At 36.2% G+C, this 12,747-nt stretch overlaps 1 long non-coding RNA gene across 2 annotated transcripts in view; it reads left to right on the top strand.

The window, feature by feature from the left end:
• Positions 1-956: 956 nt before the first annotated feature.
• The window catches only part of LOC109934258, a 28,435-nt gene continuing 16,644 nt past the window's right edge, over positions 957-12,747 (top strand). Inside the window, exons 1-2 of one of the 2 annotated variants that reach the window (XR_007264111.1) lie at positions 957-1,104; positions 3,751-3,816. This is a non-coding gene — a long non-coding RNA (uncharacterized LOC109934258). Of the gene's footprint in view, positions 1,105-3,554; positions 3,673-3,750; positions 3,817-12,747 lie in introns of those variants that run through there. The other variant, XR_007264110.1, reaches the window with a different exon arrangement.

Genomic DNA, 12,747 nt, shown 5'->3' with positions numbered 1-12,747 from the left:
CCTACTTTTCCATTAGCACTTCAAGTCAGTTCCAATGCACTATTAATATTTGTGTACCTCAATTTTAAATCAATTATGATCTATATATCACCATCTGTGTATATTAATATACTATAACTGATTCATTAGTTCTACATTAATTTTCTTCAAACTTCCAAATGTAGAAATATTACATCACATCAAAAATTCAGAAGAATTATGATCAATAGTGTCAAGAAATTGAAAGTAATCTTTAAAACTACAACATATTTGGACTAATTGACTTTTATGCATAAGAAGGCCTGTGACCTGGGATGGTTACTGCAAATAGCAAATAGAGTTTTTTAAAGAAAATGTCATCTGTAATTTACAGTCAGGAGAAAAGTATGACCTTCTATTCTATGAATTTAAATAAACAGTCTATTTTAACGGCATAGCAACTGTGTTTTTTAATATGTTTTTTAATTTGGTAATGCTTTCCAGAAGCTGCTCTTACCACAAAAAATAACAAAGCTGAGATGCTTCTCTTCTGTAAGTTGAAGACTAAACCATTTGAAATTTGACATTTTCCAACATTTTAAGATTTAACATAATTCTGATCTTTGTATTTCTGTAAGCTAGTAAGCTATAGCAGGAGAAGAATGTGTCTCTTTCAATACAGAGTTTGAACAAACATGTGCCCTTCTTCAGGTACCGCTTCTAGAGCCAGTAAACTGCTGAGTCTTGTACTGTTATTCACTTAAAAATGCCTTCAGTGAAACTAATTTAATATGTATTTGCACGAGTTTCTTTTTGGTTTAAGTTCATAGAATTATTTTACTAATCACTATCAATTAGAGCAGGAGGGGCAAGAATATTTTTTTCAAATTGAACGTCAGGAAGTTTTCTATTGGTCAGAAGAAATGGCGAGATGTGACGCAAAGGATACTTGGCCAAGTAGAAGCGTTGATCTGTGCCAAAACAGACGTATCAAGAAATGTTGTTGCTAAGAGAGCTTGTGGAGGCCTTTTTTTGTGTTATGTTATTGGCATAGGCTAGTGAGAACACAAGCAATTTCCATTTTAGCAGTCGGGCTTTGATGGCCCAACTTCAAGGGAACACGCAATGGTCAGAATAAAAAGACAGGTTAGTCAAAAAATAAATTCAGCAAGAAGTGGCTGAGGTTCTTTTTCTTCCTTTCTTTGGGAGGTTGTCAGTAAGTGCCACAGTCTCCTGTGTGGGTATGCAGGAGAGAAAGCCAGCGAACGTAATTGCGCTATCAGAGGTAGTGTTCAGAAATAAACCCCACCTTTTTTTAGATTCACAAGTCGACAAGTTGAACTTTTGACTTCCGTTGGTTGCAACATATTCAACAATAGAGCTATCCATATAAACTGTTTTTTTCCTAAATCCGTCAAAGCACAGAGGGAAAGAGAGAGAGAGAAAGGGGAGAGGATTTTTATTTTAAAGTTTGCCTTGGTCTTTCAGCAGCAGCAGGGGAATGGTGGTGGGGGGGAATATGTACTGTGAACTTATGCTAGCAGCTTCTGGAACTTGAGCCAAAAGGGGCAGGAAGTTGTTTTACAATAGAGTTACAGTAATCTCCCATATGTTGATCATAAAAATATTATTTAAAAGGGAAAAAACACTTTCAGTTTATGATGCCAAGTTAAAGATATTTTTTGAGTTTGCTTATAAAGCTCAGCTCAAGCCCTTGAATGCTCCCAACAAATACACTTAAAAATGCAACGTGACTTTTGGCACGATTCTTCAAGTTTGCTTGAGGTTACTGTTGGGGGGGAGGGGATGGGTGGGGAGGGAAGCATGCTGCACAAGCAAGTTTAAAAGCATGCAGTAAAAAGAAAGCTTTCGCTGAAATCCTTTGGAAAGTTGGTTTCAAAGTGCGTTGTTCAGTTGAGACCAGGGCATTTTGTGTGCAGTATTTAGAGCCAGGTTTGCTTTCTGTACGTTTTCAATCTAGCAGCAATCATGGCAGCTGTTTTTCTTCCAGCACAGCAGTTGCTGTCTCGCCCAAATGCTTATCAGCCTTTGACTCCATGCCAAGATAGTTGTAAGGGTCGAACAGTTTTAACTTGGTCGAGCAGCTGGTTTAAGAGCGGGACATGAGAACAAAATTATTCAATTAATTGTGGATCTATTTCTCAATATTCATTCTCAAAGCTAAGTTATGAATTGATGTCCTTTGATGTATAATCTTAGACTACGTTCTTTTTCCAAATTGTGTTTTTTTTTAAATAACATTTTATCTCCTGCCATTGCTGAGGATAAAGCTATAGAAGGTAAAAGGTTAATTAGCAACACTGCACTAAGAACAGTGTGTGTTTTAAACAGTGGGGAAATCAGTCTCATGCTGCATGTCTTAATTCATTACCTGGCTCAAAAGAGTGTGTGTGTTTGGGGGAGGAGTGGGGGGGACTGCAAAGAAGCACAGAGTGCGCTGGCGCAGTGCGGTCCAGCTCAACCAGAGGATCGGTGGTGTCAATCGCTGCACAATTCATGGCCGTGTGATGAAAGTAGCTAGCTCGTGCACACGGGGCGGAGGTGGTGGTGGGGGGGGGGGGGGGGGGGGGGGGGGGGGGTGGAAGAGCATGCCTCTATTTCATCATCAGCTCAGGCCTCTCGGTACTGCTCTGTCCTTCTTGATAGACAGTTGCAGTCACTCGTGAGAGGACGACTGAGCTATGCTTATTCTGCTTCTGTTCCTGTTGCAAGGGCCTCCCCCTCAGACAGCCTTTGCCAGACCAGAAGATTTCTTCACACGACTGACTGGATTTTTGTTTTTTGTTTCTGTATTGTGACTGGCTGGCACGAGATGTGGTTCACATTTTTTATTTGAGTGATTTTTTTCTCTCTTTGGCTTCCTGTGAAGTAATGTGATGGTTAGTGCAGCTGTAATTTTTTTGCTAAATGAATAAATTTTTCCTGATTCAAGTACTGAATTTTTCTCGGCGTGCCTACCTAATCCTGCATGGGTTGCTTCAAAATACAAACGTACTGTGCCACTCAAAGAAAAAGCTCGGTCTTGAAATTGTGCTGCGCATCTGCGTGTGAAAGGACAGCATTAGCTATGAATGTGCTGAGGGCTATGTGGAAGTAGCTGCACTTCTAGGTCCTCATCTTTTTCATATTGGGAGGGAACAGGGTGTGCAGCAGAGCGCTGTCTGGGACAGGTGCCAACTCCAGACAAAAGACATAAAATAGGCTGTGAAAGAAAATGTTCACTTCAGTACAAAAAGGATTATTGATGATATTGTGGAATGAAAGTAATAAATAATTTGAGTTAAGCCACGTTAGTTTCACTTTCAATTTAGAAGTAAGAAGAAAAAAAACAAGAGTGCTGATATATAAAAAAAATCTCTTCACTGCAGGCATTTGAACTGTGAAGGGTTGGGGGGGTGTGGTTGGTGTTGTGGGGGTCGCTTCTGCCCGTTGAATAATTCATGGACTTGGTTGTGAGGCTGGACCAGCAACGTTATTAGCATGCATCAGACATGCTGTTTGTCTGTTTGCTAACATTCTTCATTCAAAGACTTGTTAACTACCAGACGAGTTTAACACGCTGGTTTTCAGTTACCCTTCGGCCTCCCATTGTCATCAACATTGGCAACTGACGAGGCTGGTGGTGGAGAGGGGGTGGTAGTTGGTACGGATGGCAAGTAAAGCTTGCAGATGAAAACTGGAAGTGATTGCTAGGTAGGGACCGCCTTCCATTACTCAGGCCTGTGAGTACTTGTTAAAATGGAGTTGACTGTTTTCTTGTCTGCTTTGCAGGACAGCAAAAAACAAGGGGAATGCTTTTCCATGTCTATCTCTGCCAATTTTTCACACTTTTTGGGGGTAAGTCTCTCCTCTCACACTCTTGTTGTCTCTGTTTCTGAATTTTTCGTCCATCGCCCTTTGAATGACATACTGCAATGATAAACTGTATTTTCAGCTTCTTGGACTAATATGAATCCTTTCAGCCAATGAAGTTTTAATTTGCAAATTGCTGCTGCCCCGTTTTCTGAAAATAGATCTGAGTGTCATAATTTTCATCTTTCTCTTTGGGTTGGTTGTTTGAACCAACATTTTCCAATCATGTTTGGTATTTTCCCTGTCATTTTGCTTAATGTGAAGAATTGTTCAGTACTGCAAAGTTTCAATTTTTTGATGAATGGGGGTTTGTTTCCCAATACTCATATTTTGCGCACATGTTCTAGGACAGGTGCCAGTCTTCCTACCGGGGCTTTATGCAGTGTCTCTGTTGGTTACCACCTTTTACTGGTGCAGTGATATGGGACACTTTGAAAAAGCAGAGAAAATAAGAGCTACAGATAATATTTTATGTTTGTTTTGACAATTGTTTTCAACTCCTGATAAACACTAAGGACTGAAATGCTTTTATTTGCTACTGAGTGAGTATTAAATAGCAGGGGTTAAAAAGGAATGGAGAATAGGGTTCTTCAGGTTTTATAGTAAGACCCCTTGTGCTGTAATGCTTCTATAACTTTATCATTGTTATGTGCCAGTAACCATTATTATTGTCTATATCTGTTCTATTTGACATTTTCTTGTGTTTTTTTTAAAAATATATATTGGACTGTTTCTCTGCTTTGCTTAGATGGGTTGTATTGAATGATATCTTTTTAAAAAGCCTGATCCTGTGATGCTCGATTTTGGAGTGTATACTGCATAAAAGAATTCTGCTGTTTGCATTTTATTGAGTGTGGGGGGGGTGGAGAATTTATGAACAACTTATTAACTTCTTTATTTTGTCGTTTTCTTTCTGCTTTTCTGCTGTTGAATGTGTTTGGAAAAACATAAACTTTTAAGAATAGGTATTTTGGAGAAAAGTATGAAATTACTGGAATATGCCAGAATAGTAAAACAACCTTGAGTTGTTTGAATCATTCAGATTTTTTCTTCATTTTTAATTAATCCTGTACTAATCAAATTTTGTAATGGTTAAGCATGCGTTACGATTCCAGGATGTGCTGTTTAAATTTATTATTTTCCCTGTAACCAGTGGATTTTTTAGAAAAATATATTAAAACTTTTTTTTAGCTATTTACTTGTTTCAGAACTCAGCATTCTGATTTATAAAGAATGATCTTGATGCACGGAAGGATAATTGAGATCATCTGAGATATCTTTAGTCTAACCCATCCCAGAGTGTGAATGAATTAGGTAATTATATAACATAAAATTTAAACCTTTAATGTTTTAAAATCTTGTATTGGCCATTCTTTCTTACAAGCAATAACAACAAACTAATTCGTAGTGGAAGTTAGTTAGATCAGCCGTATCTTGCGGTTGGTTTCATCCCCTCATATTTACTTCCTCGCAGTCTTCCATTGTTACTATGCAACATGCATTTCTTACATTGCCTTGCATGCCCCTGTTTATGGGTATTTCCAATTGACTTCATATGGTTTATTCCAATTGAAGATCTGAATGCTTCCATTCAGAATAAAAACTACTCTTAGATAAGCGATTATTCCCATCACGGATTTGATCCTTCATAGCATTTAAGAAAGACAAATCAAAACTTAGCTATTAATTCTTATTTAACTCTTGCTATGGCCAGTTCTCTAAACAGATACTGTCTTTCTGAGATGCTTGTATTCTGCAATGTGCGGCAGTAAAATGGCAGCTGTATGTTTCACACTTAATCCTACTGAATGAAAGATGACGCAACAAGACAAGTAAAATTGTTGGTTTTTTAAATGAATTTTAAAAAATTGGTATTATGTGTGTATATTTTAAAGTTGAAGGCAATTCCATCGACATTAGCTAAGTTGGAAGAGCATTTGTTCTATATGTGCGTGTGGGGTGCGTGTTCTTTTGCCTGTCTAGCTCTCTGTGACGAACATATTGTTTTGTTTTACATTCATTTAATTACAGTACATTAAACTACTGTATATTTTTGTTAAAAATTACTTTGCATGTTGGCGTCAGATTTACTAAGAGCAGAAATTCATTTCTGTTATCAGAACACTCAATGGTCAGCAAATTAAACTAACTCCACTCAAAATAGTCTGTTTTCACACAAATATACAACATGCCACAGAAAGCCATGTTGTGCGGTTGAAGAAACTCAAATATATTTAAGTTAAAAACATTTTACTTAAAAATACATATTTTTTATTTTATGACTTTTGGGAAATAATTATTTTGTTAAGTGCATGACAATTGTTTTTATTTCTTTAGTAGTCATTTTCCCTTTCCATTTAAATGCTGCTTTTAACTTACTGTGTACTACTTGTTTCAAAACTCACGTTAAATATTTTGCATGATCAAATTAACTATTTTTAATTAATCTATTGTGCCATTGTTTGCGGTCGATCTGTGCGGATTATATTTGTTCAAAAATACAAGTTGGTACTAAAATTGCAAACAAGTCTTTTTATGTTATAGTGTAGAAACGAACAGACTAGTCTGACAAATCATAATGTGGAGAAATCTCACATCAAAATCTATGCTGCATATTTTGTTTTATTATTTTCAAACCTGCAACTGTATCAGGCCATCAGTGATGGAACCAAACTAAACAATATCTTGAGAAGGAGAAGAAATGACAAAATTATTTGCATTTCTAGGAGCTGTAGTTTTTAGGGTACTGTAAGATTTTTCTTCCCCCTCGAAAATGTTGCTTGAACTCAATGCATGCAGTTAAGGCACTTTATCCTTAAATAGACGAATAAGAATATCAAGATTCTTGTTGCCAAGCTATTCCAATGTAGTCAGATCTTCCATTTTGATCCATTATCTTAAATTGGAATGGAAAACAGAAAAAATACGTCGCAGTAGTATGCATGCCCTGGCAATGTGACTCGAAATTTTTTTTTCCCCTAATCCCAGGGTGGGTTAGCGCCACTTTGTTAAACTAGGAGAAATGCAAAATCCAGAAAGCAAGGAATGACTTTGAAAGTTAGAGCTAAGAGGATTTAAGTTAATACTATTTGTTGGTTGCTATGTAAAATAAGTACAACTAAAATACTTAAATTTTCCATTTTAAAGCATGTTAATGATGCTTGAGCTGCAATGGACACACCACCTTGATCAATTGGTACCATCATGTTATGAATTAATATTCAAAAGAAAGAAGCAGGGGAATTTGTTTGGTGGAGGGGTTCAGTTTGGAAGTTTCATTTTAAGGTGTCAATTTTGATTACCACAGTGGTTAGGGTGTGAGACTGTGATGGAGTCATTTCCAACTGATATGAGCATTCATTTTGTAAAATTAAGGTTTTAACATTTCAGTGCAGAGGAGGAGATAAACCATCTATTGTCAGATCAATTTTGCATTCCAGAATTGTGGAAACAAGTAGAAAAAAAGTGATTCAAAATAATTTACTAGCCTTTTAAATATACATATAAAATAAACCTTATATGAACAAACACTCAAAATATTTACTATAATTTTTAAAATTAAAATATTTAGTACAAATTTGATCCTTTGGCAGTGTCAACGATTGACAATATGGTGGCCTGTATTGATATGAACAGGCTGTGCCATCGGGTTGTAAGCACACGCTAAGAGACAGGATTGGAGAAAGAAGATACACACTGTGCAATCTGTCAGACAAACACGTGATATACAAGCAGTCAAAGAGCCGCATTATTACTGAAATTCGGGAGTGAATGCGCCACAAAGATGTCATTTGTTTTTTCGGGATGGGTAGTGAGTGGGTGGAGTTGACTGGATAATTTGTTTTTGTAAAAGATGCAATTCATAGTTAGATGCCTAAACCCTCGAAACAGAGGCTGATAAGTAACAGACAAATGCTTACGTTTTCCTTACCAGAGCCTGCTGCAAATTTGCTGCTGTACTTGTTCAACAGTGACTAATTTGTGTATGAAGGAAATTGAATCAGACATTCTAAAAGCCTATTTTATCAGTTTTATTAATCCAAAAATAACCTGAAATTGAGCCAGAAGCCATTAAGCCAACATTTGAATCTAGAATCAGGATGCACGGTAAGAAAGTGAGGGAAAAATTGGAAACAGAAGTTTTTATGTGTTTAACTTTCTTGAGTATGTATGTATTCCTGAATACACTGGTTATTGGAATTTGTGATTTTCAAAAAAAAATCTTTAGAATTTATTATTTCAGATGAAGTCAGTCATTGACCTAGAGGATGAAATGTACGTTGATTAAAATTTTCTGGGTTTGCCTATTTGAAGCAATGAACTAAATGTGAAAAGTTGAGTGTGTTCATTAGAATTCATGTTTTGATGGTACCTCATTACATCTTCAAAGTGCTGTGCATTCAATTAATTTTATTCACTATTGTAATTTGCACACAATAAGCTCCAACAAATAACACATTTAGATACCTGACTAGTTAATATGTTTTTTGTGTGCTGGTATAGAAATAAGTATTGCACAGGAGAGGAGTAGAATCCTGTTCTTTTCTTTGAATCATGGCATGGAATAGGGGGTCTCATTTGAAATGTAGGACTTTTGACAATGCAGCACTTCTTGATCACTGCATGAAGGTGTTAGCTCAGACTATGCGCTCAAGCCTTAGAGTGGGGTTGACCCCACAAAATGTTGACTCAGAGTTGAAATGCTTCAATACAACTAAGATGACAAAGAAATATAAAGAAAAAAGGGAAAGCATTTAAAAATATATTATCTCTGTCTACATAATTTCACTTCTCATTATTTATTTATCTAAATCATGTTCATTCAAAGTTACTGTGTTCAAATTGTCAAATTCAAATCATGCTAATAGGTCTATGTCATGTAATCAATAAATAATTCAAATTACTGGACAATTTGGATTTTTCGAACAAAGACAATTGTACAAGATGCAAGAAAACAGTTCAAACTGTTGTCTTGACTTAAACTTGACTGTGACTAGAATAGACAACTTATCGTGGATTAGCTAGCTGTTCTGCACTCTGCTGGATTTTCTTTATATTGACATTGATTTGGAGGCTAGTTCAACGGAGTTAATACAGGAGACTAATCCATTATAGCCAGGAGAACATTTTAAATTTACCCCGTACCTTTGAAGTGTTAAAAAAAAACTTCCAAAAAAGAGGCCACATCCTCATTTTCCAATAAATATGAAGTATGATAATATCTTTGCAAATTGGTAATTGTTTTGACACATACTACTGAACGATGTCAGTTTTTGTGCACAGTTTTCTAATAAAGATATGCACCTGCCAATGCTTGAGGCAAATCGTATAACAACTTTTTTTTGTGTGAGCAAGCTGGAATCAATTGGTAGTTAAAATCAATTTTTATTTTTCAGAATGTTTTGTTATTTTGGTTCCCTGAAAACTTTCAAAAAAATCAATCAACCAAAAAATTATGGTTTCAATATACCTGGTGGAAAATTTCACTTTCCTGAAGGTGCCGTTCATTATTTACAATTTTTAAAAATCTACCTGAGAGCAATTAACTAGTTTTAACCAACATTTTGGAATGGTCTCTCAGATATTGAGGCAAGTACTAGAACTTTACTGAGTGGATACCTCCTCAGATGAAGAACAAATGTAATGTAGAAAAACATTGTATGATAAGAAATTCTACAAATCTGCTCCATAACATCAATGCAAATCCTAGGAAAATTGTTCACCTTCTGTGAGATTACCGCAGCTGAAATTAAGGTTATGACAGGAAATTAAGAGGCCTTCAGAATTTTTTTTTCATTTCAAAATCCCAAATTGCAAGATTCTGTCACAAACCTTTATCCTGTTATTTTTGTTTTGCTTTGTGACGCAGAGAACAATCGTAATTTATAGTTTTTTTAAGTTTGGCATCTATTCATGCAGATTCCTGATTGTTGGGATTAAGGTTTAAATGATTTTTAAAAATTTCTTTGTTAATCGATTAGTAAATGAAATATATGGTGTCTAATTTTAATCTAACCTGGCCAGTATGAAACTGACAGGATCAGATCATCTGTCTTCTTACATTCCACCAGATTTTATGTCCTGCTTGTGTAAAGAGTGAGGTCAATCTAATCTCATCAGTTTCTTTTCCCAGTCAATTCTTCTTAAAATTACTCTTTTTTTCTATATTCCTTTTGACCCATCACTTGGATTTAGCTTTTAGTCTCCCTTTCTAGCGTGGCGTACATTTTCTTTTGGTTTATCTGTAAAGTGCCTTGGGATGTTTCTGAACAAATGCAATTTTCTGTTTCTCATTTAATAATTCTAGGAATAGCATTCTTTTTGAATGCACTGTATCGCAGCAACAAGTAGCTGTGACATAGCATCTTCCAAAAAATTTTCATGGAATGTATTCATTAGTGGCAAGAGCAGCATCTGTTGCCCATGCCTAATTCCCTTTGAACTGAATGACTTGCCAAGTCATTTCAGAGGGCAGTTGAGAATCAACTATATTGTTGAGGTTCTGAAGTCACATGTAGGCAAGATCAGGTAAGGATGGCAGATCTCCTTCTCTAAAGGACATTAGTGAAACAGATGCATTTTTATAACAATTGATGATAGCTTCATGGTCGTTATCACTGAGATTAGTGTTCAATTTCAGAATTATTGATTGACTTCAAATTATAACAACTACAATGTGTTAGCCTGAGCCTCTGAATTAACAGCCCAGTAACATTACTGCTAAGCCACCATCTCTCCGTGGTTTTCATAGAAACCACTGAGATTTCACTACTTGAAGTAACAATAAATAAATCTGTATAAAATAAGGACATTTTTTTAAAGAAAGCAATTTTGTAATTATTTTTACTTATGGTATATTACTTCATTTTTTGGCACAAGTAGCATTTAGCATTTTACACCATGCTATATTCAAATACAATAGTTGTGCAGTTATATAAAATTTAATAATTTCTGTACTACAGACATTTAAAGGAGTAATTTCAGATTCTGCTTAAAGCAAATAGAAGGAAACCATTTCTGCAAATCTTACAGAATATTTTTCAAGTTGCTGTTGAAATTTAACTTCTGGTCTCCTCCTGCAAGGTTATCTCCGTCCTAGAGCAAAAGAAGTAAAGATATCTGAGAGAGAAAGATGTAGCGTAACACAATCTCTCAAAATTTGGTTGTTGCTTTTATAATGCTAACTACATCCAGACTGGTTCATGGTCTGTATTAACTGAGTGATAGTGTATTTATTTGACAGAACTTTAATTTTATAAAATACAAATATACTTTAATACTCTGTTATACATTATACACTATATTATTAACATTATGTATAGTTTGCTATTATTGAATATAGCAGTGTGACTTGTTTTAACATTATGGTGATATTGTCTTTATATTGTGAGTGCATAATACATTGTATGATATAAATAATAAATTCAAACTATAAATATGTTTTAAGCTATATATTAAAAATTTTACTCTTCTGATGATATTCATTGTAACTAGGGTACATTTCTCTTTCTGTTCCCAAGCGGGTACAGACTTAATATTTAGGTTGTGTAACCAGGGATCATATTATCTTTGACTGTTGCTAGTTTTTGTGGTCCATTTCATTTCTTGTGCCAGGAGGAAAATTTTCGTATATAGAAGTAAGATTATACCATGTCATGCCATGGCTACTATGATGGTGACAGTCTTGAGGCTGAAATGTCACAGTGAACAATAATAACATCTGATTTTCAATTAGAAAATAACATTACACGTTAGTGAATGGGATTTCAAAGTCTAATAGGAGTCTTCCTGCTGACATTGGCAGCTGATAGTTTCACCAGGATGTTTCAATTGAGTTGGTGGGCTGACTCGTCGTGACCAATTATTTGAAACTTTGCTGATTACATCACTTGTTAGGTATTGCAATCTTACTGCCACTGTTTTGCTTCATTGACTTGGTTCATTGTCGTGTTGGTTTAGAATTGATCTAAGTCTACCAAGACTGCCGACAGTGGTACAAACCACCATCCTCCCAAATTGAAACCTAGGCTGGATTACAAATGGGATCCCCTGGTTCATCACCGATGAGAAAGCCCAGGAGATACACTAATGTTTATCCAGTAGGTTTTTAGCATCATGCCCTGCCTTGAGCTGCTGGTAAGTCAGAAGCCATCAGTGTCCATGAGTGAAAATGCTGCTTCAGAGGCTGAGCTTGCTGGCTACTCAATAATGCCAAAGACAGGGAGCACCAGGCAAAGAGTTACTTTGGGGGGATGAAGGTTGGGTGGGCATGGAGAGAGAGGACAGTGGATTTCAGATGCCAACCCTTAGCTCCATCTGTGTCCTGATCAGCCCTCACATTTGGATAGATCAAGTCCCTCCCCTCAACCTTAAAGGCACATTGATCTCTGTTACAAGTTGGGAGGGCTTCCAACTTTTCTCGACTGCCAGGAACACACTTATTTACCAAGGTGGACAGAAGGGGATGGGTAACATCCTGGTACCAATCTGCTCAATTATTTGCCCTTCCCACTACCTTCCCTGCTTCTTGCCCGGAGAGAATCCAAGGCCAAGATTTCCCTCCCTCTGACAGTTACAAAACACCTGCAAATGCATCATATTCATAGCACATCTTTCAGTTCCTCTTACTAAAAGCATATGGTGTTAAAATAGGGCTTTCAGTGTTGCTTTGAATGTTTCATTATCACCATGTTGATACTGTTCTTGTGTTTTGAAGGAAGGCATTAAATATTTACAATTCTCACAACCAAGGAAGTCATAGAAAAATAGATTAATATGAAAATGGGAATGGGTGAAAATATAACTATTCTAATATCCGAGACAACAAGGTGCAGGGCTGGATGAACACAGCAGGCCAAGCAGCATCATATCCTATGATGCTGCTTGGCCTGTTGTGTTCATCCAGCTCTACACCTT

The sequence above is a fragment of the Rhincodon typus genome, chromosome 18, assembly GCF_021869965.1.
Source record: "Rhincodon typus isolate 14 chromosome 18, sRhiTyp1.1, whole genome shotgun sequence".
NCBI lineage: Eukaryota > Metazoa > Chordata > Chondrichthyes > Orectolobiformes > Rhincodontidae > Rhincodon > Rhincodon typus.
This window is presented reverse-complemented; position numbering and strand designations above follow the sequence as displayed.